The sequence below is a fragment of the Notolabrus celidotus genome, chromosome 5 (genome assembly GCF_009762535.1).
Source record: "Notolabrus celidotus isolate fNotCel1 chromosome 5, fNotCel1.pri, whole genome shotgun sequence".
Taxonomy (NCBI): Eukaryota; Metazoa; Chordata; class Actinopteri; order Labriformes; family Labridae; genus Notolabrus; species Notolabrus celidotus.
The window spans coordinates 16,887,923-16,911,578 of NC_048276.1; the positions used below are offsets into that span (position 1 = coordinate 16,887,923).

General features: G+C 40.1%; 1 protein-coding gene across 4 annotated transcripts in view; it reads right to left on the reverse strand.

Annotated features, from left to right (window-relative positions):
* The window catches only part of LOC117812252 (protocadherin-1-like), a 451,145-nt gene that overhangs the window by 276,971 nt on the left and 150,518 nt on the right, over positions 1-23,656 (reverse strand). Inside the window, exon 7 of one of the 4 annotated variants that reach the window (XR_004631171.1) lies at positions 1,146-1,449. The exons of 2 other annotated variants lie outside the window; for them this stretch is intronic. The gene's annotated coding sequence lies outside the window, so the exon portion shown is untranslated. Of the gene's footprint in view, positions 1-1,145; positions 1,450-3,414; positions 4,310-23,656 lie in introns of those variants that run through there. One more of the 4 variants, XR_004631172.1, reaches the window with a different exon arrangement.

Genomic DNA, 23,656 nt, shown 5'->3' on the forward strand with positions numbered 1-23,656 from the left:
GGCTTGAGCCATGAACTCAAGTTTCTTATTTGTTGTCACTGCAAACTGTCTGTTCCACTCAGCTAGTTGACTCAAAATTACAAAGCAACAGAGCTATTAATGTGAGTACTAAATCACAGCATAAATAACAATATTGAAGGGACTACTTTCAGTGAGATTTGTTGAACAATAGATACACTGACAGCCAATTATCTAAAAAGCTAAGGAATGGTAACTGGTGTGTGCCCAAGCGGCAGCCCAGTGTTGAAAATGAAGCCAGAGCACAAATGCAAAAGAACTGCAGTTCCTCAAGTGTCCATTTGGGGCTGGCTTGGTGTGCCAAGGAATCCCCATCAAAGGGACAGTTGGGTTTTTTTTAAGTGTGGTTGTATAGGCACTTGTCAATAGTAAGTGTATAGCAGTACTCCTCCATCCGCTTTCTCAACAAAGGGGCTGAGCTGACCAGCATCCCCTGTGGCTAATACACTTACTATTGACATGTAACTCAAACAACCCCACTTCAAAAAACCTGAACTATCCCTTTAAGCCTCATGTTAGCAGAGCCTACTTCACTGCAGGATTAACATGTTTACAGCCTGGTAAAAAATATATATATTTTGGTCTCAATCACTAATTTCTTTAGTCATATAAACTATGTGGGGGGTGGTTTTTAATAACTCATCCATTTTGATATTGTTAAGGCTAAGAGTTATACCGACTTGCATATACAGGGATGTGGCAAATTCACTTACAAGTGGATGTGTTATTGCTGTTTGCAAGGAGGCTACAAGGCCTGCCTCACCTCCACCTCTCTGCTCGTGGTTAAGATGAATCATCATTTCCAATATGACAACCACCATCTTTGGGCTTCATAAGGTCTCATCAGAAAATAAGGGGTGACGACACTGAGGCTATGTCCATGTTTTTATACAGCCAATGTGTGGGCTGCAGAGCCAGTTGTGCTCTGCATCTCTCAGCACCACTAAGGCAAAGAAAGAGCAAGAGATTGAGTGAGAGATAAAGTAAAATAGAAATAGAGAGAGAGAGAGAGAGAGAGAGAGAGAGAGAGGAGAGAGAGAGAGAGAGAGGCTGTTTTTTCACTAACACTTTACTGATGACAAATAGGTTTAATTACAACACATTATAATTATAATAGTACCAATATAGTACTATAGTTAATAAAATTGTTAAGTTTTAGTGTGAATAGCCAACACAAGTCATGCAGAAGCAGGATGTTTCTTGAAGGGATGTGTGTGTATGTAGGAAGTGTCATCCTCACAAGTTGGCACCAGAATAGTCAGTTAAAGATATTGTAAATAAATGTATCACGGTTTCTAAACTGTAGTGCAACCTGCCTCTAGCCGGAGTTGTAGCTTTCCAATGATGATATAACGCTCTACTACCCGGATGGAAGCAGGCACAGATGACAGATGTTATCTTGAAGTGTGGTTTGGTTGGCAGTATTTTGATCTAAAAAAAATGGAGATAAGGGAGAAGAAGCATATAAACACTAAGCCGGAGGGATGCATAACCGCAAGCAAGGGGATGTTAACCCACATGGAGAACTCAGTAAGTCAGGCTGTGCTAGCTCTTCTAACATTAGCCACACTCTGAGGACCAATCTAACAGACTGACCTGCAGACCCTGAGACCCTGTGTTTGGCCATTTTCAATAATAATTATTTTCCTTCCTTCAGATTAGGCAGTTAGTAGGACTTACATTTATGTTAAAAAGACTAGTAAATGAGTTGCTTTGTAAAATCCCTAGTGCTCATTTGAACAGAGTCACTGTGGTTGGCTGGTTACGTGCTAGACTTGATCAGCTTTCATGAAAAACTAAATACTAAAGGGGCCGTCATTCGCTGACACAGATGAGACATCAGACATTATTTCAATTGAATATTGTCAGTGACGTGCAGTGATCAAACTTCTATTTGAGCAAGTTTCAATTAAACAATGTTCCCCATTGAAGCTTAAAAATATGAAAAATTGCCATTGTGCAATTGGGGACAAAAGCTGCGAAAGGTCACATTCGAATGTGAAGACTGAAATAAATACGCCAAGTAATATATCATCTCTGAAGCCATTACTGAAAAAAGGCTCACTTTTGTGCATCGTACCAGAAGTATCAAAAAGATAATTAATTTAATGACAGTCTATACTTAGGCATTACCTCATTTGGTGCACTTTGTTTTATGTGATAACTGTGCAATGACAGCTCAGATGGAAGGTGATTGAGTACCTTTGCTGTTAATTGCTATTGAGTCCTTTTATGCTGCACAATGGATTGACTTGTTGAGGAGATGAATGTTGTCTTATCAAACCTGGTCCCTGGGCTGTTGTGCTGGAACCTAGTTATTAATAGCATCACTATTGATGAACTGTCAAATGCTCAGCACTCAGCAGATGGACACTTGTACTTGATAACATGTTCGCGGCTAGCAGCCATGTTCCATTTACAGAGCTGAGGCAGGGGGTGTATGTGCTGTTACCCTACCAGACAGACACATCAACCATCATTTGGACTCGAAATGTGTTGTAGATTACAGTATTATGAGTGTTTCTCTATGTGTGTGTGTTTTGATCAAGATCTATACACCAGGACCAGATAATGTGCATGTTCCCCTTGAAAGCACTCAGGTTTAGTGTGCTTGTAGTTTCATTGTGCGAAAAAAAGCACTTCTTGCTCCTTGTTTGAGATGAAGTCAACAAAAGGCGTGGAATCAACACGAGTAAACTACCATACTAGCTTTAACATTGTTGCCCCTGTAGTTGTGCCCAATCAGGATAAGTGCTTTCTATCGATTCAGCAGTCTGTTTCAGCCCCTGCTTTTGATTTCCCCCATTAGGTCAACAGAGTAGGTGAACCTATTATCAGCTTGCTTCATCTTGATAACTACAATTTGTTTTTCTAGTTGATATATGTTGCTCCTAAACTGGACTGTGTGTGTGTGTGTGTGTGTGTGTGTGTGTGTGTGTGTGTGTGTGTGTGGTGTGTGTGTGTGTTGTGTGTGTGTGTGTGTGTGTGTGTGTGTGTGTGTGTGTGTGTGCACGAGAAAGAGAGTGAGGGCTTAATTCAGTCTCTCAAAGTGTGACATTTACATGTGCTCTCGATGTTTGAGATTTATGAGTCGTGCTCATCCGTCTCTGGCATTAAGTATTAAGTCTCTAAGTGCTAAAAACGAAAGGAAATAAGAGTGAGTAATTTGGAATGAGAGCTGTTACGAAGAAGTTGAATTATAATCTCATCAAGAGCCTGTAGATAATCCTCTATACGTCAGTTCAGGAAAAATCGAAGGCCCTGGATTTTGAGCTTCTGTCAAATCACAGAAGCTCGCTCTCTGATAATTATACTGAAAAAGTTTAATATGGGTCTTTTACAGAAAACTTCAGATGTGTATTAGAAGCATTATGTTTTCAAAAATCTACACTTGTAGGCCTTTTGGATTATATTTATTATAAAAGGTAAAGTAACCGCAACCAGTAAACAGCATAGTAGTAACCTATATACTCTGGATGTCAATGTAACACATGTGCTTATAAATGCAAATAAAAGGCAATAAAACTGTGCTTTCAATATCCTGTGTATGAAAAATATACAATGTATGGGTAATATCAATCATTTAACTCTAGTATTAAAAACAAACTTCAAATCGCTATGAAGCACATCACCTCAAGTCCCATCCCAATAGGGTTACAGCTCACAAGCAGAACAAAGCTTGCATTTTGAATATTAATCAGCATTAGCAACACTAATAAGCATCATTGTGTCCTGAAAACTAATTTACAGTCAGCACATCAAACAGCAGACACAGTGCCTGGCTTTTTACCCACTTAGCATTATTATCCTACAAATCTTCAGCACAGAACCTAACATATTGATAACCAAGCATCGCTTAAAGCTTACTCATACAAAAAAAAATCTGCAGCTCTCTTTAAAAAAGGAGGCAAATGTATTTTTTTTCCTACAGCAAAATAGACAGATAAACATATCAGAACATATCCTGTCCAGAGATAAAGATCGACAATCAACACAGTCCTGATATCCTCTGCAGTCTGCTACAGCTCCATTTCTTCTTGCTCCAGGGAGAAAACTGCAGTGTGTCATCCAGCTGAGAGGGTCATTGCTTGCCAGTTGCTCTCCGCTGAGCAGTCGCCTAATGCCAGAGCAAAGAGGAGGGCAGGGAGGATTGCCTCCGACACTGCCCACCAGGCAATCAACTGTTGGAGGATTTGTGGGAGGTGGAATTAGTCCATCTCCACTGGCTCTGCCTGCCGCTTCTGCAGCCTCTTCCTCGATACCTGTCCGCCTACTCAGCTAGCCCTCCAACCTGAAACACATCTCTCAGCTGACTGCCTCCATACAACCCTACATGCTCAATGTCCTTTCTGTTTATCCACCCAAACCGGTTGCACTAGCACGTTTTGCTTCACAGTTCTGTCTCCTTTCCAGAATAAAAAAAGGCTTCTCTACTTACTTTTCTAAAGTTTCAGAGAGATTAGGGATCCAATTAAACTTACTTTGTGTATTTATTTTCATTTTAAGTCTTATGGCTAATGCTGCATGCACACGCATTCAGGCAAACAGTAGACAGCAAAGTGGATCATATTTAGTGGATGAGAGCAGAAGGGAACAATTAGTTAAGGCAGACAAAGAATCCTGGCAAAAGTAGATAGAAGAACCATCCAAATTTAAATTATTCTAACCTTGTATTCTCTGTGATAGAATTTTCAATTGATTGTTGTATAACTTTTGAAATAAAATTGATATGCTGATTAGTTTGGAGCAAAGTCTCACCATCACTTTTTTCAGGTGAACATAAACAAGTTTATTTTTCCATCCTGCATGTTTGTTTCTCCCTGGTTGTCTGGAGGATGTCATCTAGCTTCTGCCTGAGTTCACCTGAAGGCAGCCTACAATCTGTCTCTATTCCACATTTTTGTTGCGTGATTGCCTGCATGATTCATTAAAATCTACCCCAGCTGTCCCAGGCCCTTCTCAGTCTGACCTTCTCCAGCTCGTACGCTCCAAGAGTGGACATTGTTGAAGAACTTCAAGGAGTGTTTTTTATGCGAGCCATTCAAATACAGGAATTTAATTTTATTGCCGTTTGCACTACAACTTTGAGTCGCAGCAGCAAAAAGAAAGTTGACCATTCATCTAAAACATTATTACTTTGTGGCTCATCTTTTTGAATTGTCTGCTTCGGTGCTGTTATTAATCTGACTTTGAATTCCACATGAAATGATATGCAAGCTTTGATTGTTTGGAAGCATGTCCTTTTCAGTTAGCTTATCACTGGTGATTAGGAAAATAATTACACCAAAGAACAACCTCAACAATTTCTAATCCTTCGTGTGAGTTTGTTTCCCCAAAACCACAACTCGACAAAGTTAGGATAGCATCGTCTAGAATAACTGATGTATGTTAGTGGTAAGAGGGAAGTTTAACAATGTCCCTGTCTTAGAATTTGGATAAATAAACCCCTTACATAATGGTGAAACTACATCACATCAGCGACTGTAGACAGTGGGGTTATAAAATGTTTTAAATCATTCCTGGATAGGAAATTGGATGGAAAAAGGGAAGGATAAATGCTTTTCTCTCCTCTATAATACTGAGTTGCTCTGGAGCGTCGCCAACTGCTCCACTGAGGCTCCACAGTTTGCAACAATGCCACACTATTGTTAAACTGTGTGCCTCCTCTGAGTAAATACTGTACATCAATGTGAAGCAGTGCTCTCTTTAAAAAAATGGACATTCTGGCTCAGCAGAGTTGGGTGGTGGTGGGGGGTGTTCCTGTGCGTTTGTTTGTATACTTTTATATGATTCATTTAAAAGGAATAAATGCTTGTGTCAGCTTTTACTGGAAGTTCATGCAATACCTATGCACTTTATAACACGGTGGTAGAGGGGCTTACATTGTATTCAGCAACACAACAAATCCAAAGTCCTGCTGACGACTGGCAATGAAACTCTCCTTGTACAGGAGGTGGGCTGACAGGTTTGGATACCGACTGATCAGTGAGATGCTTCTGGATTCTGGCAGCAGCAACCTCTGGTGTTTGACGTTTGTGACTACAGAATGACTGATATCACGTTACATTACACCATTATGAGATCCATTTGAACAAGACACCGAGACCCAAACTGCTCCACCAGAGCTGCAGTAGAGATAACACTGTTTTCTGACCTTTCTAATTAAACACGTGTCCAAACAAGCTATTTGTGTGTTGTATCTACGAGGATGTTCCGATTACTCTGAGCAGATTAGTGAATAGTGTAATGTTCATTTGCGGCTTCAACTGAAAAACATATTAGTTTGGGCAATCAGCCAGGAAAATGTGCACTTTTTATAGCGCAAATTAATTTGCAAATTAATTTGCAAAGAGTGTTAATTAATTGTATGTTACAGGCTTTACCTGAGGGTTTGAACATTTACAAATTTAGATATTAATCCATCTTGGCATGTTGTGACAGTGATAGATTTTGCTACTTATAATGGGGGAGATGAAGCACTCCAATATCTGCTCTAAACACACAGGGAAGAGAATGTGAAGCTTTGGGAGAGAAAAGTAATATAGTGTGATACGCCTTGTCCACAAACACTGTCCAATGTTTCCGATATCTAATGACACACACTTTAATGAGTAATCAGGACTGTTACACAGACAAATGCCAGTAGCCAGAGGGCAGTTTAGTTTTGACGAGTTCTGCCTAATGACTGTCAAGCCTTTGAATCATTAAGTTGTAAAATGGCACTGGTATGACATGGACACTAACAGGAACTGACACAGAAATATTCATTATTTTGGCGTGCAGCAACAAAAAAAGTGAGTTCCAACATCCTTTCTTTTTCAAGATTTATGAATATTTTCTTAAGCTATCACCTGTGCAAGTGTTGTCTAAACAACTTGTTAACAGAGTTGTTGTTTTCTGTGTGATCTATGTCTTTCTTAATAGAATATGAAGACTCACAAATCAACATATTTGTGCTAAAAAAAACAACTGCTTTGTCTAACAGTCAAAGTGAGAACACTGGGCCATTACACCCAGTGTTTGATATGTTGCATAAGAAGTATTACTGATGTGAGTATTATGTGTATGAATCCTGCTGAGAAAGCAGTGGGGTATTACAGCCTTGGTGGATAGTTTCAGATGAAAGCTGAATCAGCTAATTGCTGTTTGTCCCTGATCATTAATAAAATCATTCACTGCGAGAGGAGTCAACAATCCAGCATTTAGATGAACGATTCTTATGAACAAAAAGAAGGAATAGTCATTTATGCCCCACAGTTTGTTAATTTTTATGTGCCATTTTTTGTGTTTATGGTTTAAAATGTTTGCTGTATTTTGTCAGTAAAAATGACTGTTTAAGCTGCAAAATGGGAAGGCTGAAAAGACTCCATGCACATAATATCCATATTCCATTAAAAAAAGATTAGACAGATACTGACCTCTACAGGTATGATTCTGCCTTGCATTCTTGACAGATATCACTTCACATTATGGGGGCACATTCAGAGGCTTTTATCGAAATCAAAAACTGGAAAATCAATATTAACAACCAACATGCATCAAATCTCACTTAGGAGCGTATGTAAGCATGCATGTCTGTATGTGCTATGTGAATATTTCAAGATAGGATGACACAGGTCCTTTTATCAAAATGAAGAGCATCAGATACTGTAGCATATCTGGTGTTGCTGAGGCACTGATAGATAATGAAATGTCTCACTGGAGCCAAAATGTAGTGGCCAGAAGCAACAGGGAGGCAGACAGCTAAACCAAATAACTGGGCTATCAGCCTCAAGCCACAAGCCTGAGTGAACTGGGGAAAATAGAGCAGTGGAGGAGACATGGTGGCAACGGAGCACAAAGTGGAGATGACAGCCTTTAGGACACAAGTGACAGCAATTGAGGGTAGACTGAGTACAAGTGAGTGTCAGGCTGAGGGAAAAGCCATGCTGGTGCAACAAGCATTAATGGTGACTGGCACATGAGCTAAAGACAGACATAGGGGTCTCTTCCACAAGTCGCTCTCAGGCTGCAACTTGCTGCCCACTGGTCAGCTGAGGAGTACATAATGATGTTTCACTGCACAGATTTCTAAACCTTATTTATTCGGGGGGGAAGTTGACAGACTTTACTTGTTCTGTCTCACCACTGTGAAGCCCCTACTCTAGACTAAAGGTCCACTGCCGCAGTTTGGGTTGTGTAGAGGTCAGTGGCATCTTTACTATTTCTGTAGTCAAGAATAATATTTAGACGCCATGTACTAAACAAAATTTGTGCTTTTGTTAATGCACTGACAGTTAAACTGCTTGATATGTAACATCAATTTCTCTAAGACCTTCTAGTTTTATGCCTTTTGTCTAGCGCTCACCAAGTTTATTTTTAGAAGAGCACAGCTCAAGAGTGTGTGACCTCATATTGAAAGACATATGGGTCCCAGACAGAAATGACCAACCTGTCACACTGTCTTGACTTTATGAATAAAAATGGTTACACATTCCCCACACGATGGGAAATTAGATAATAAATCCAGAGGACATGGAAAGGTGGTAACAGAGGATCTTGTGAGTGAAGAGAGCCATCTTCCTTTATTCGACTATGTATTGTTATCAGGCCTGCAGAATAGAAGAAAAATATGAGTGATATGTGGGAAATCAATGCTCGCAATTACTATATCAAGTGCAACAAATAAACTAATATTGCAGATGTTCTGAAAAAACAACGTTTTTTGCATTACTTCTTTAACTGATTGTTTTTCAATGAGACATGAGACTTGGTGTACTGTAAAATTCTGGGGGGGGTTTAAACCTTCTTTTCAATGTAAAAAGTGAGCTGCCTCCTATACCGGTTGACAAGTATACTAGTAAAATGCAGAGTGTTTTTTTTTGTGTGACAGTATTTTACCAGCAGATCGCACTCCAAGAAGCAAGCGACCGCTTTGTTGTGCAAAGCATGATGGATACATAGCAAAACAGTCCTATGGGCAACTTTCTAAAGGTTTTTCTCCCACATTGGGTCATAATTACAGATAGAACAATTAATCAGTGGGGCCGATTCATGCATGCGCTCAGAAGGCTGATTAATGTACAAATAATTCCTGCAGACAATGCAGGCAGCCTCGTCAGTGCTGCCGCTGACCAGCAATGTAGACGTCACCCAAATGATAACACATTTTTCCCAGAATATCAAATCTGTAAAAGTTACCGTCTGGTGTTTAATATATTCTGTTATGAGATAAAACAATGCAGTTTAATATTGCTTCTGACATAAATATCAGTTATATTCTAAAATATACTGCATGGGGCGTTGTTGGCCGTGTGGTCTAAGCGCGCCCCATATACAGAGGCTATAGTCCTCGTCGCACAGGTTGCAGGTTCAATTCCAGCCCCAGCCATTTACTGCATGTCCTCCCCCACTCTCTACTCCCCACTTTTTCTGTCTCTCTTCAGCTGTCCTATACATTAAAGGTGAAAATGCCCAAAAATATAACTTTAAAATATACAGCCTAACACAACGTCTTTTTCTGTTTCATTAATTAATCTAGAAATCCATCTAAAGCATGATACTGGCTAAGATAATGATGGACGCTATTATTACTATTCAATTGTTGTTTTAAATTGTAAAAAAACAACAACTTGATATCGTATTCATATATTGGTCGCCACCCAACTTGCTCTCTAATTATCAGTATCATCCCTTGAAAAAACAGTCAACCACTCGTCATAACCATGCATTTAAAGATAATGGCATTACATAATTAAGTAAATAAACCTTGTGGAGTGCTGGTTTGATTAAAAAGACTCCTCCGTTTAAGATGACAAGTGATCAGCAGAGGAGGGTGGTGCGAGTGTCTATGAATGTGTTGCAGGAAGTGGAACTGTACCTCACAACTATCTAGGTTAATGAAGGCTGAGCTCAACTACCGTAATGGTTGTTAGCGTGATTGTGAAAACACAAGATGCACAGCTGCACAGAACCTGCACATAGTCACAAGTTTTCACAATTAAAACCGTTCTTCCCTCTGGAGAGCCCTCCCAAAAAAGACTGCTTCTTATATATCAGTGCAACTTATATTCCAGATTTTAAGGGATTCAAATTTTTGTTTGTGGTCCCTCTCTGTCCGACCTTTTAAATCTCTCTGAAAATGTCACTGGAATACTTTTTAAACTGCATGACCCTGTTCTGTCTCACAGATGGTGTAATACTCCCACACTACCCACATTTTCTTTCCTGTTTGACCATGAATATAAATCTGAGTGTGTCTAATAGGTGACTCCTTCTGCCTTATAGAAAAAAACTCTGAATCAGCAGGTCGGAATACTAGCTTGCAAGAATTACATTTAGTTTGCCCAAACGGATAAACATCAGCTACGGATATCAGTGCATGGCATATTACCTGCAGATGGGCTGATGTCTGTCTGTAAATATCAGCTGATACTGATGTCTAACTGATATTTGTACACCCATAATGCATATCAGCTATACTTAACAGTTTCAATGTTTAGCATTGGAAACTAAGGGGGGCAAGCAAAAGAAGGCCAAGACAAAATCCTAGAATTCCCCTAAAAACTGTGATCAAGGGCAAGATGCCCTAGCGGTCTAAGCGTCCCACGTACAGAGGTCGCCGGTTCGACTCCCGGCCGGTCGACCTTTCACTGCATGTCTTCCCCCACTCTCTACTCCCCACATTTCTGTCTCTCTTCAGCTGTCCTATACATTAAAGGTGAAAAAGCCCAAAAAATATAACTTAAAAAAACTGTGATCAAGAGGCAAATACTGGCCCCAGGATTTTGTTCACCAGTTTAGGCCAATATCCTAATCCTTCTTTAAGCCATTGTTTTCCAGGGTCTTTTCATTTTATAGTTCACAATACGTCCCTGTTAGGGGGAGAGAGAGGACCAGTACATTGTTTAAAAATCTCCCTCTGCTGTGAGCATTAATGAAGAAAGCAACTTAAAACCCCCCACTTCCCCACCCCCAGCAAATAAGACTGCAAAGAAAGTTTTCACGGCTACCATTGAAAAATAGACTAGCTTGGTGTTGAAGAGGTGAACTGGTGGTGAAGGCAACTTCCCTCTACTGTAAACCCACCCTGACTTAGCTTCGGACAGCTAAAAGCTAAAAATGTCTTTGTTAAAGGAAGAGAACAGGTGAAAAAGTGTGTTGCATTCTTCACCAAACAATCAATCAAGCATCAAGGTAAACAGAGGTGGGCACAGTTTGAGCACAGTTGATCAGAATTTGAACTCTAGTAACTGTTAATCATTTAACAAAGACGTTCACTTTGCTAAAAGTGAATCGATTAATTCTGTTCAAAATGTACAGAAGTTAACATTAATCTTAAAACCTGTTAAAAATCAGATGGTTCAGTGAAGTCAGGTAGTCCATAAATGATGACATTCGAGAAAACTGAATTGAACAGAAGTTAAGGTTAATTATTCATTTTTTAAAATTTAAAATCAATCTCAAAAGGTGATTAATGATTAAAGATATTGGATTGACGGACATGTGCCCAGCAGTGGCAGAGCCAGGGGTTGGCCAGGGGTGGCCATGGCCACCTCTGAAATTCTTAAACATGATTGGCTGTTTGCCATGTCTTTATTACTTGTATTCAAATCAGCTATTGCATTTCAGCAAGCTGCAGAGACAGTAATTTATTTGCATTTGAATATTATTTTTGTTGATGCTTTGACTTTGGACAATCATCTTCATTTTGAGTCCTTAAAGAGTTCAGTTCAGCAGATTTAAATGTTGAAACTGTTGAGTTACATTTTTAATGTTAACGTTAGAAATCTACAAAAATGTAACGTTTCTTAAATCATTTTATAAAAAGAGTAGATGTAATTATTGTAAGTTATTGTAAGTAACTAATGTTTTCCACGCCTGGCCACCACTTCAACAATCAGTGCCCCAGTTTGGCCACCCAAGTCAAAACTGTGTGGCTCCACCACTGGTGCCCAGCTCTGATGGTAAGTAACAATAACCCCAAGAGATATGAGTGTGTGGGGTGCTATTGAAACAGCATTTTTATGCACTGATTTACTAACAATTCCTCCCCAAATTCGAAAATGCCTCCATTTTTTTTTTAGATCTTGGAGGCAAGTTGCCGCAATATATTCCTTTAATTTTTCCACCCCTGTCAGTTACTCTTTACGTTTACAAAATATCTGTGTTTGCAAAATGCAAAATGCAAAAAAACAAACTGAATCGGCTTAATTGATTAGAGTGGCTCATTGCTATCCTTTAACCTGACTGCATTAAAATGATATAAAGGCATTATCATAAAACATGCAGATGCATGCTGGGTGAAAACCCAGCTTACTTACGTACAATAATTTGTATATGTTTTGTGATAAATTAACACTTTAGCTATGTGCTTAATGCATATGGTCATACGGCGATGACAATGACATCACAGTTTATTGTGCGGTCCTAATTCTTACTGTGCCTATGTATCCGATTATGCAAACAGGATTCATTGTATGGCTTATTTAAAATAATAGGAGAAATGAATCCACTACATGTTGATCTCTGATTCAATATGAACTCCAGTCAGTACAATTATGAAGTTATAGTGTGACAGCTATGACAGGACAGATTGCTAAAACAGACTGAGCAACCAACAATTTTACATAATTACAGATCAGAGTTGTGACAGAAAATGTACTTCAACATTCACTCAAGTATTTGTCATTTTTGGAGACACATTACAATGCTCGTAATATAAACTACAAAGTCAAGCTGACAGTAAGTGAAAATTCAGTAAACCATACTAATTAAAGTGACATTTTGGATAGCTGAAAAATGTGCACTTACAATAAAATCATTCAGAGCATTAGAATATACAAATACACTTTGTAATCTGCACCTCAAACTGAATTGGTTTCTTATTGTGATGTTTAACACTAAACAAACTCTTTTCAGCTAGAATGTGTTGTTGGGAATTGGACAGGAAAACGTTTAGAATGCTGGGCCATATCAGGAAGATGTTAACCTGAACAAGCCCACTGTGTCAAACAAACTGCAGTTGCATTTTAGTTCCTCTAACACAGTCAAGATAATCAGTGTGCCAGTTACTTTTGATCAATATTGATAGGTCATCTACTCGGGACTTCTATTTTCAGCACGTAAATGCAACAATGAGCATTAGGTCACATTGGTGTCATGTGCTCAGACTGTGTGGGCATCTCCAAGCACAGCTGCTGTTTCGGTCGATGATGGTGCAGCAGGGCGAAGTGCAAAGGCCCGGGTTAAGAAAGAATGTTGATTGAAACATGTGGTGATTAAAATGCTTCTAGCCAGTCACAACATTGGTCTCACTGCTATACGAAACAGCTGTACCAATCACAGCATCACATAACAATTAAATTAAAAAAACTGCTTCTCCCAGGAAATCATATTGTTGTCTGGATGGTACAAAGCTGCACAATGTAAACACAGATGGTGTGTTCGTAAGTGTGATGACATTGAAAAAACTGTTTGGCCAAGGCAGACTGTATCAATCAGCCATCTGAGCCATAATTCTGCAGCATCTTACACTGTCTAGGTTAAATCAAATGTTAAAATATACAATATGTAGAAGCAGTGTTTCCCTTTGTTGTGCAGTAGAATGAGAAAATGTGAACTGCAGATTTTTAAATTATATTTTTTTTGGCTATTTGCCTTTATTTGATAGGACAGCTGAAGACAGACTGGAAATGTGGGGAGTAGAGAGCGGGGGAAGGCGTGCAAGAAATGGTCGACCGGTCAGGAATCGAACCGGCAACCCCTGCAACGAGGACTGTAGCCTCTGTATGTGGGGCCTTAGACCACTAGGCCATCAGCGCCCCGAACTGCAGATTTTTGTGGGGGAAGTTGGGAAAGGGGCTGTGATGTACGGGATAAATAAGCTCTAGTAATACAGAGTTCTGAAATTTCACAGTAACGTCTGCTATCTGTGGATATTTTGTAGTGGCCTGGTGTCATTTGTATGTAATTTGAAATAAAACACAATGGTCCACAGTGCATAATGGCACTGTGCTCGGGTACAAGGCTGTAGATTTATCGTAATATCTGTCCTGCTGTCTTCGGATGGCTGCAGGGATTTAGGGAATTTAAGGATAAGCTTTTCACGGTATAAAGCAGCTGTGGATAGCAGATACAGTAAGAATCACTCATTCATTTAGGTCAATGTACACTGATTTACAAGTGTTTGTTTTCTAGCTCCATAAAATGTTGTTTTATGTTGGTTGAGAATCATTCACAGGCGGAGTGAAGAAATTAGTTAATTTACATTCAAAGAAAAATTGCGTAATTGATCCCATGTTGTCTGCAGCTGTTGACACATTCATAAGATTAACAGCTGAGTACTAAACAGACTATTCTCAGAGCTAAGACCCACTTCTACCCAAAATAACAAAAAACTTGTTTTGCACTTGCTTAATTGAATGAGGCTCCAATTTGTTGCAGCTCCTCAGCTGGGAAACACAAATTGGGGATCAGGCAAATACCCTAAACAGAGTTTTGTTTGTCTTGCTTGCTGCAGAAACATAGAAAAAGTGCAGACTTTAGACTTAAACCTCCTGTTTTCTAAAAGAAAAAAAAACACAAGTAGGAATAAGTAGACATAAGTAGGAATTTCCATGCTACAAATCAACTCTGCTAAACTTTTTCTTAAATAAATATACCAATATGTTAAAAGAATCAGCACAAAATTGGAACGGGTAATTAGGGCATTAAATGTTTTAATTATGTCAATATAATTAAAGTTCTGACATTTACAGTGCTGCTATTTTGTACATGTTTATGTCCTATTCACTGTCTGTTGTATTTGTGATTATTATGCAGTCCGTATACAGCACAGTGGATATTTTTATTGCAAAGCTTTTCTGCAAACTTGAGCTTGAACTATTCTTGTAATGCTTTTACGACAGGGTTTATCAGCTTGTTGTTCTGCGGTGTATGAATACAGCATTTTTATCACAGCCAGAACATCTGATCTTACAAAATGTAATTTTCTTCAAAGCCCATAGGTGTTTTCTCTCTTATCACTCCAGTGCTAAGTGATACATTGATGTTAGCAGGGGTCACAACACATTGTTTTAGAGATTATTTTTGATATGTTATCCAAGGCCTTGCCTAAGATAGATGGGCTAACACAGAATCAGGGTTCCAACTCTTTTCCAGAGATCATTTTCCAGGACATTTCCAGGACATTTTCATTGATGATCAAGCTGGTATGACCGTCTAAATTTAGTTCCTAATTTAGTTCCTAAATAGTCTAATATGTTCCTCTCAGTGGAAGTCTACATTGAAAGACATGTAGTCTATGGCTATCCATGAAATCATCTCTTACATACTTAAAAATGATGGCAAATTGATAATAGAATAGCCAGGGACCCCTTACAGGTGAGAAAATTGTCCATGGCCACCTCATAATTGTAACACAGATTAAGGGACGTGCTGGACTCCAGCGGCAACAGCTTCTACTATTCGTCTCATCACTCCCCTCTATCTGTCTTTCCAGACCCAACTCAGTCGACGCATGATGGCTGTCTAACATGAGTCTGGTCCTGCTGGAGGTTTCTGCCTGTTAAAAGGAAGTTTTTCCTCACCACTGTAACTAGCTAAATACTGTGATGTGCAATGCTCATGATGGATTAAGGTGGGGTCAGACTGAGTCTTACCATGTCTTGAAGTTGGGTCTCTGTTCATAATTTGACATAGAGTGGTCTAGACCTCCTATGTTTGTAAAAACGTCCTGAGATAACGTTTGTTGTGATTTGGCGCTATACAAATAAAGGTTGATTGATTGATTGACATTAAGGCGCACTTGGAGTGTGGCTACCAGGGATTTAAGTTTATAGATTTAATTCATTTCAATTCATATAAGTAGTGATGTGTCATGATCAAAAGCTGCGGCTCTGAGAGTCAATGCTTTATAGTGAATCAGAAGAGCCGGCTCGCATCAAGAGAGAGAGACGGCTCCCAGTTTTTTCCTTTCCCTCCTTAGCTCTCTCAGTGCTCAGCCCCAGCTCTGCTCACAGCAGAACTTTGTTTTGATTGGTCAGCATGGCGGCCATGTGGCCAATCACATGTGAGGATATAGGATACAGGTGGTGGAGGGGAGGCTGTGAGTCAGAGAGAGTCTTCTTGAAGACCGGGCAAATACTCACTGAGAGGAGAAATCGGATCAGCCCATCCAAGCTGAGGCATCTGATTTTTCTCAAAACCAACCTGAGGACATTAATAATGTTGCTTGAGTTTGGTTCTGGTTCTGTTTGCTTGAGTTTGGTTCTGGTTCTATTTGCTTGAGTTTGGTTCTGGTTCGGTTTACCTGAGTTGGTTCTGGTTCTGTTTGCTTGAGTTTGGTTCTGGTTCGGTTCTGGTTCGGTTCTGGTTCAGTTCTGGTTCAATTCTGGTTCACGTCTGGTTCAGTTCTGGTACGGTTCTGGTTCGGTTCTGATTTGGTTCTGGTTCGGTTCTGCTTCAGTTCTGGTTCGGTTCGGTTCCGGTTCGGTTCTGGTTCGGTTCTGGTTCGGGTCTGGTTCGGGTCTGGTATGGTTCTGGTTCGGTTCTGATTCGGTTCTGGTTCGGTTCCGGTTCGGATCTGGTTCAGTTCTGGTTCGGTTCTGGTTCGGGTCTGGTTCGGGTCTGGTTCGGTTCTGGTTCAACTCTGTTGTGGTTCTGGTATGGTTCTGTTCGGTTCTGGTTCTGTTCGGTTCTGGTTCAGTTATGGTACATTTCCGGTTCGGTTCTGGTTCGGTTCTGTTTCGGTTCTGGTAAGGTTCTGTTCGGTTCTGGTTCTGTTCGGTTCTGGTTCAGTTATGGTACATTTCTGGTAAGGTTCTGGTTCGGTTCTGGGTCGGTTCTGGTTCAGTTCTGGTCCGGGTCTGGTTTGGTTCTGGTTTGGTTCTGGTTTGGTTCTGGTTTGGTTCTGGTTTGGTTCTGGTTGAGTTTGATTCTGGTTTGGTTCTGGTTGAGTTTGATTCTGGTTTGGTTCTGGTTGAGTTTGATTCTGGTTCTGTCATCATGAGTTTGGTTCTAGTTCTGTATGCTTAAATTTAGACCCTAACCCTAACCCTAACCCCCTAACCCTAACCCTAACCCTAACCCTAACCCTAATCCTAACCCTAACCCTAATCCTAACCCTAACCCTAACCCTAACCCTAACCCTAACCCTAACCCTAATCCTAACCCTAACCCTAATCCTAACCCTAACCCTAACCCTAATCCTAATCAAAACCCTAACCCTAACCCTAACCCTAATCGTAACCCTAATCCTAACCCTAACCCTAACCCTAATCCTAACCCTAACCCTAATCCCAACCCTAATCCTAACCCTAACCCTAAACCTAATCCTAACCCTAACCCTAATCCTAACCATAACCCTAATCCTAATCCTAACCCTAACCCTAAACCTAATCCTAACCCTAACCCTAATCCAAACCCTAACCCTAATCCTAATCCTAACCCTAACCCTAATCCTAACCCTAACCCTAACCCTAACCCTAATCCTAACCCTAATCAAAACCCTAACCCTAACCCTAACCCTAACCCTAACCCTAATCCTAACCCTAATCCTAACCCTAACCCTATCCCAAACCTAATCCTAACCCTAACCCTAATCCTAATCCTAACCCTAATCCTAACCCTAATCCTAATCCTAACCCTAACCCTATTCCTAACCCTAATCCTAACCCTAATCCCAACCCTAACCCTAATCCTAACCCTAACCCTAACCCTAACCCTAATCCTAACCCTAACCCTAATCCTAACCCTAACCCTAACCCTAACCCTAATCCTAATCAAAACCCTAACCCTAACCCTAACCCTAACCCTAACCCTTACCCTAATCCTAACCCTAACGCTAATCCCATCCCTAATCCTAACCCTAACCCTAATCCTAATCCTAACCCTAACTCTAACCATAACCCTAATCCTAACCCTAACCCTAATCAAAAACCTAACCCTAACCCTAATCCAACCCTAATCATAACCCTAACCCTAATCCTAACCCTAACCCTAATCCCAACCCTAATCCTAAACCTAACCCTAATCCTAATCCTAACCCTAACCCTAATCCTAACCCTAACCCTAACCATAACCCTAATCCTAATCATAACCCTAACCCTAAACCGAACCTTGGGTCCTAACCCGAATCGTATCCCCAAACCTAACCCTAACCCTAACCCTAACCCGAACCTTTCCCAACCCTAACCTTTCCTAACCCTAACCCTAACCCGAACCTTTCCTAACCCTAACCTTTCCTAACCCTAACCCTAACCCTAACCTTAACCCGAACCTTGGGTCCTAACCGGAACCCTAACCCTAATCCTAACCCTAATCAAAACCCTAATCCAACCCTAATCCTAACCCTAACCCTAATCCTAACACTAATCCTAACCCTAATCCTAACCCTAACCCTAATCATAATCCTAACCCTAACCCTAATCCTAACCCTAAACCTAATCCTAACCCTAATCCTAACCCTAACCCTAATCCTAACCCTAATCCTAACCCTAACCCTAACCCTAATCCTAATCATAACCCTAACCCTAAACCGAACCTTGGGTCCTAACCCGAATCGTATCCCCATACCTAACCCTAACCCTAACCCTAACCCGAACCTTTCCCAACCCTAACCTTTCCTAACCCTAACCCTAACCCGAACCTTTCCTAACCCGAACCTTTCCTAACCCTAACCCTAACCTTAACCCGAACCTTGGGTCCTAACCGGAACCGTATCCCCATACCTTACCCTAACCCGAACCTTTCCCAACCCTAACCCTAACCCTAACCTTTCCTAACCCTACTAACCCTAACCTTTCCTAACCCCAACCTTTCCTAACCCTAACCCTAACCCTTACCCTAACCCCACCCCCAATACTAAATTGGATATTAACTAATAATTTTAAATATAATAAACAAATATATAAATTAATTTGAGTTATGTCCATATATTAATAGTCTTTAAAAAAAGCTTATAAATGATTCATGTATTTATTTCATTAATTCATTCTAGTAATATAAATTAAAAACAGTTGGCAACTATGGGGTTAACATTACTGGGTTAAAGCAAGTTGGTTAAATGCATAAAATAAACTTGTGTTGCATTTGCCTTTTTAGAAAGGCCTATAAATTAAAAGGAAAGAGAAAGCCTTTCTCACTTTTGCTCTGGCCTTTTATAGGAGAACTGCTCCATTTTTGCCTGCAAGCATTTTAGCACTTTATGCCCTGGCCTGAAGAAGACCCAAGGGGTCGAAACGTTGTGCGTGGGCATAAATTAAATTTAGTTTTAGGGAATTGAATTTTGTTTAAAACACTTGCAATTTAATTTTAATTGCATTATTTTATTTTGGATTTCATATTTTGATAAAAAGTTCAGAAAAACACAAAAAAAAAAAAAAAAAAAATATATATATATTAAAAAATATAAAAAATAACAAAAAAGACAAAAAATTATATAGTTTAAAAACGATAAAAGCGTCACCATGAGCTCGGCTCATGGTGAGTGGCAAGAAGTACGGTATGGGAAGAGGGGTGGTCGCCCCCAGTACCGTACTGACCACGATGACCGTAGACCACCACCATACCGGCCCCGGCCGACTTGGGGCGGGTGGGGTGGGGCACCGTGCACCTCCTGCCCCCTGTTACGGGGGACAGGTTCGCTTCCCCTCACCTAACCCTAATCATAACCCTAGGATCAGGGTGAGAATGATGTTGTAACAGAGGAAATGCACACAATTGGGCATTATAAGGCTTCTCATAAAACACCGTACGTAAAGGGTTTTCAACACAAACTATTATTTTTTGCAAAATTAAGGTAAAAAATATACGGCTACAAAAGATCCTAAATTAAGAGCCGTTTGAGAGTCGAAAGAGCCGGCTCTCTGAAAAGAGCCCAACTTCCCATCACTAAAGCACATGCTTACTACCATTTGCACTCTTAGTTGCCCTTGGAACTATTTGTATTGTAAAACGTATCAATGTAAATACTTCAGACCTGTACCATAGTGATAAACAGATAACACTTCAATTTGAATCAAGTAAATACCACTTGTATACTTTAAAACAGAGGGTCATTTCATTCCTTGTGGACTCAACATGACAGCATTTATACTTTTCAAGTAATTGATCTTAAACGCTTTCAGAAAATTAACAGTAACAAGACTCACATATCCCTTCGAGCCACCAAATGGTATCATAACAATGGTGTATATGCTGTTTTGTAATGACACAGCACAATTTTATAATTTATTAGAAATGTATTCAAATTATTTCACGGACCCCCACGCTATGGTTCGCAGACCCCCAGGTGTCCCAGGACCCCACTTTGAGAACAACTGAGCTAGAGTACGGTAATTGAGCCAAATGTACCATAAAACATAAACAATATACCCCCATTTTCTGTGAATGCATGATTATGAAGTGAAGGAGAAAAGATGTGAAAAAAGTTGTGCAGTGTAGCTGTCTTTTCCAGCACAGCGTGCACTCAACTTTCAATGAATGGGGATGTGTTTTGTTAATAGGGTCAGGTCAAACGCAGCCATGTTGGAATCATTTTCCAGGACTATATGTGATTTTCCAGGACATTTTACTTTTTCTCCCATTTTCCAGGTGTTTTCCAGTACTGGAAAACTGGTCAGCTGATTTCCAGGTTTTCCAGGACGCGTGGGAACCCTGCAGAATACAATATGAGGATTTTTTTTGTCTGTTTGTCTCATACAGTTTACTAAGAAATGAGGGTTGCATGTTGATTAGTTTAAGGCCCTCTGAGTGCCAGTATTACATATATGCCTTAGACATGATAGCACGAGTTTCCACGGTTGGTAAAAAATTGGAGTACGTTGAAGCAAGCGCCCTATGTACAGAGGCTACAATCTAAGTTGCAGAGGTTGCTAATTCGACTCCCAACCACCAGCCTTTAATGCACCCACAATTACGGCCAAATTCCACCAGATCCGCCTCTTATCCGTCACGGCACCGGATCTGATAGGTTTCTATTTTAAGTCAATGTGTTAACTTCCACAGGATCCGCTCCTATGCGTTCCGGCCGAGTCTCTGATCCAGCAGGTCGGAGCCCTCCGGATTAGATACGCAAGACTTCTATTTTTGCGGGATGCCGGAGCACGACGCATCGATCTTCTCGGGACACAAAGTCAAGCACCAAAATTAAATTATAACATCCGGTGAATTTTCAGAATAAAACAGGGGACGATAAAGAGAACATGGATAAAGAGAGGAGTCGGATAAACGTTGATTCAGTGATTACCGCGGGAGAACCTTGGTCACATGACTCCAGCTCCCCGGAGGTCCTGCTCCGTGCTGCATTCCGAAAAACCAACCGGTGGGTATTGACAGACAAGAGAGCACAGAGCCGGACTGCAGCGGATGGGAGACGGACCGGACACTGATCTGGTGGAAGTCCTGAATTACTCCCCACATTTCCTGTCTCTCATCAACCGTCCTACCAATACAGGCAAAATGCCCAAAACATAACTTTAACTTTTTTTAAAAAGAAGCCAAAAACTGCCATCTTCAAAACGTCTTATACTAAACAGGTGTCCAAAAAAACTGAATCTCTGTATTTGTTTTCATATATGAAATAGAAAAGTGGCGAGTCCTCACATTTCAGAAGCTACAATGTGCAAATATTTGACACACACTTAATCCTTTAAAAATAAAGTTAGCGATTAATTTACTATTAATCAATTGGTTTCTTTATCAATAAATTGTTCCAACTTTTGAAGTGACCCAATAATACCCAACTCTTAAAGCCTCAGGAAACATAAATAGAATATTTAAAATTCACATAGAATATCAAAATTAAATGTCTAATCAAGCTTCAACAAAGATCTGAGTGAAAATAAACATCCATAACTACGAAAAAACTTGCTTCAAAAACAGCTTATTTTACAGGTCAGTTCGTTTCTCAGGACTGTGTGGGTGTGGAAGATAACTCTTTGATTGAGAGGTCAAGAGAGAGTTCACAGCCTGCATGTTTGAGCCGTCTGAATCTAAAGACTTAAAACTACAGAATCTGAAAATTATTTATTTCAAATGGTCTCTGAGTGCTGAGTTACAAAATACTTCAGAATCAGGACTTATATCATTTATTACTTTTATCACTTCGTAATCTCCAGGGCATTAGGATGCCCGGAGCAGCGGAGGCTGAAGTGCAGGAGCTCAGTTCCTGGTGTCAGACGGAGCTGTTTGGCTAAACTCTGAGCTGTTGGGGGAAAGTTAGTGAACCAGTCCTGGGGAAATGAGCAGAGCATATGAATACGACTGCTTTAACCACCCCAGTTAGAAAATAGAGGAATGACAACAAGCTGTCGTCTTCATCTGTGGATGTGCAGACAGGAGCACACGAGCACAGAGGCGCAAAGAGCAGGGAGACAGCTATACAGACAGATTACAGGCAGGAGACGGTCTGAGCGGAGTAGTTTTGTTGAACATGTGTGCACGTGACTCAGTGTTTCATTTCTGATTGGTTGGATTTTCAATACGTAATAAAAATCAGGTTAAACCAGCCCCCTTAAAACCCAGTGTGAAAACGTGTTAAAAAACGTAATTGAACATAGTTTGAAAATGGACCAAAGTTGAGGTCTAATATTTTTACATAGTACATTTTCGTATTTACATATGGTCTAAAATATCATAGGTAGAACGTTTTTGTTCCCAGGGCCTTTAAGGCATATCCATTTCAGCTAACATAAGGCTTTTATATTGTCATTTAAATGAAGGATTGCCTTTATCAAAAATCCAGAAGTTCTCTTTTGTCAAAGTCTACAACCAATAGCTAGAGGGCTCATGGGTATTTAATGTTAACTATCACACTCCTTGCTAATTGCACAGCAAGTGATTTGTTTCATAAATGTATGTGTTCGCATCTGTTAGAGCAAGCAACTCTAGTCAACCAAAGATCCATGATGAGGTTCAGGATCTTATTTTGTTAACTTTAGGGCACCAGCATTAAAGGGCAAGTCAAAGTGGAAAGTTTCCACTTCAGCAGCATGAAAGCTGTGTTACTGCAGAGCAAATAACACTTAAAAGGACCAAAACTCAGCCAGGAGAGTCGATAATTACTCAGGTATGCTTGGGTGAGAATTGCCAGTTATTGATTATCTGATATAAGGAGTGCACTTTGCAGACAGCTGACATGATAATAGATTTTGGTGTGTTAGAGTACAAGATCAGCAAAGGAGCAAATTATGAATGAGGCAGGCTTCTGTTTTAAGTTGTGAAAAAATATGTAATTGTTATTGATATATTGATAGAAGTGTTGAGGACCAAACAGCATGAAGTGGAAAACCGTGAGAGTGATCAAACATCAGTGATGCAGCACCCAGCATTCACAAGCCTCTTCAGAAGAACAGTACTCAACACAACTCAAAGTCACTCAACAATAAGACAATGAACATATTTCATATGAACTGCATGGGCCTAAGATGCAACAGCCAATTTTCAAGACTTACAGCAAGGGGCGCCCCTTTGCCCTGTCTGAGCCAGAGCAAGTGTAATATGCAGGCCTGACATTTGCATTCAGTTGCCAGTTTATTACAAAAACCAAAGTAAAGTATACACAGTCTAATAAACCGACACTGCAATAAATATGACCGTTAAAGTTATGATCTTCAATTTGCAGTGAAACTTTAGGGAGGTCTTATTAATTGTGTGG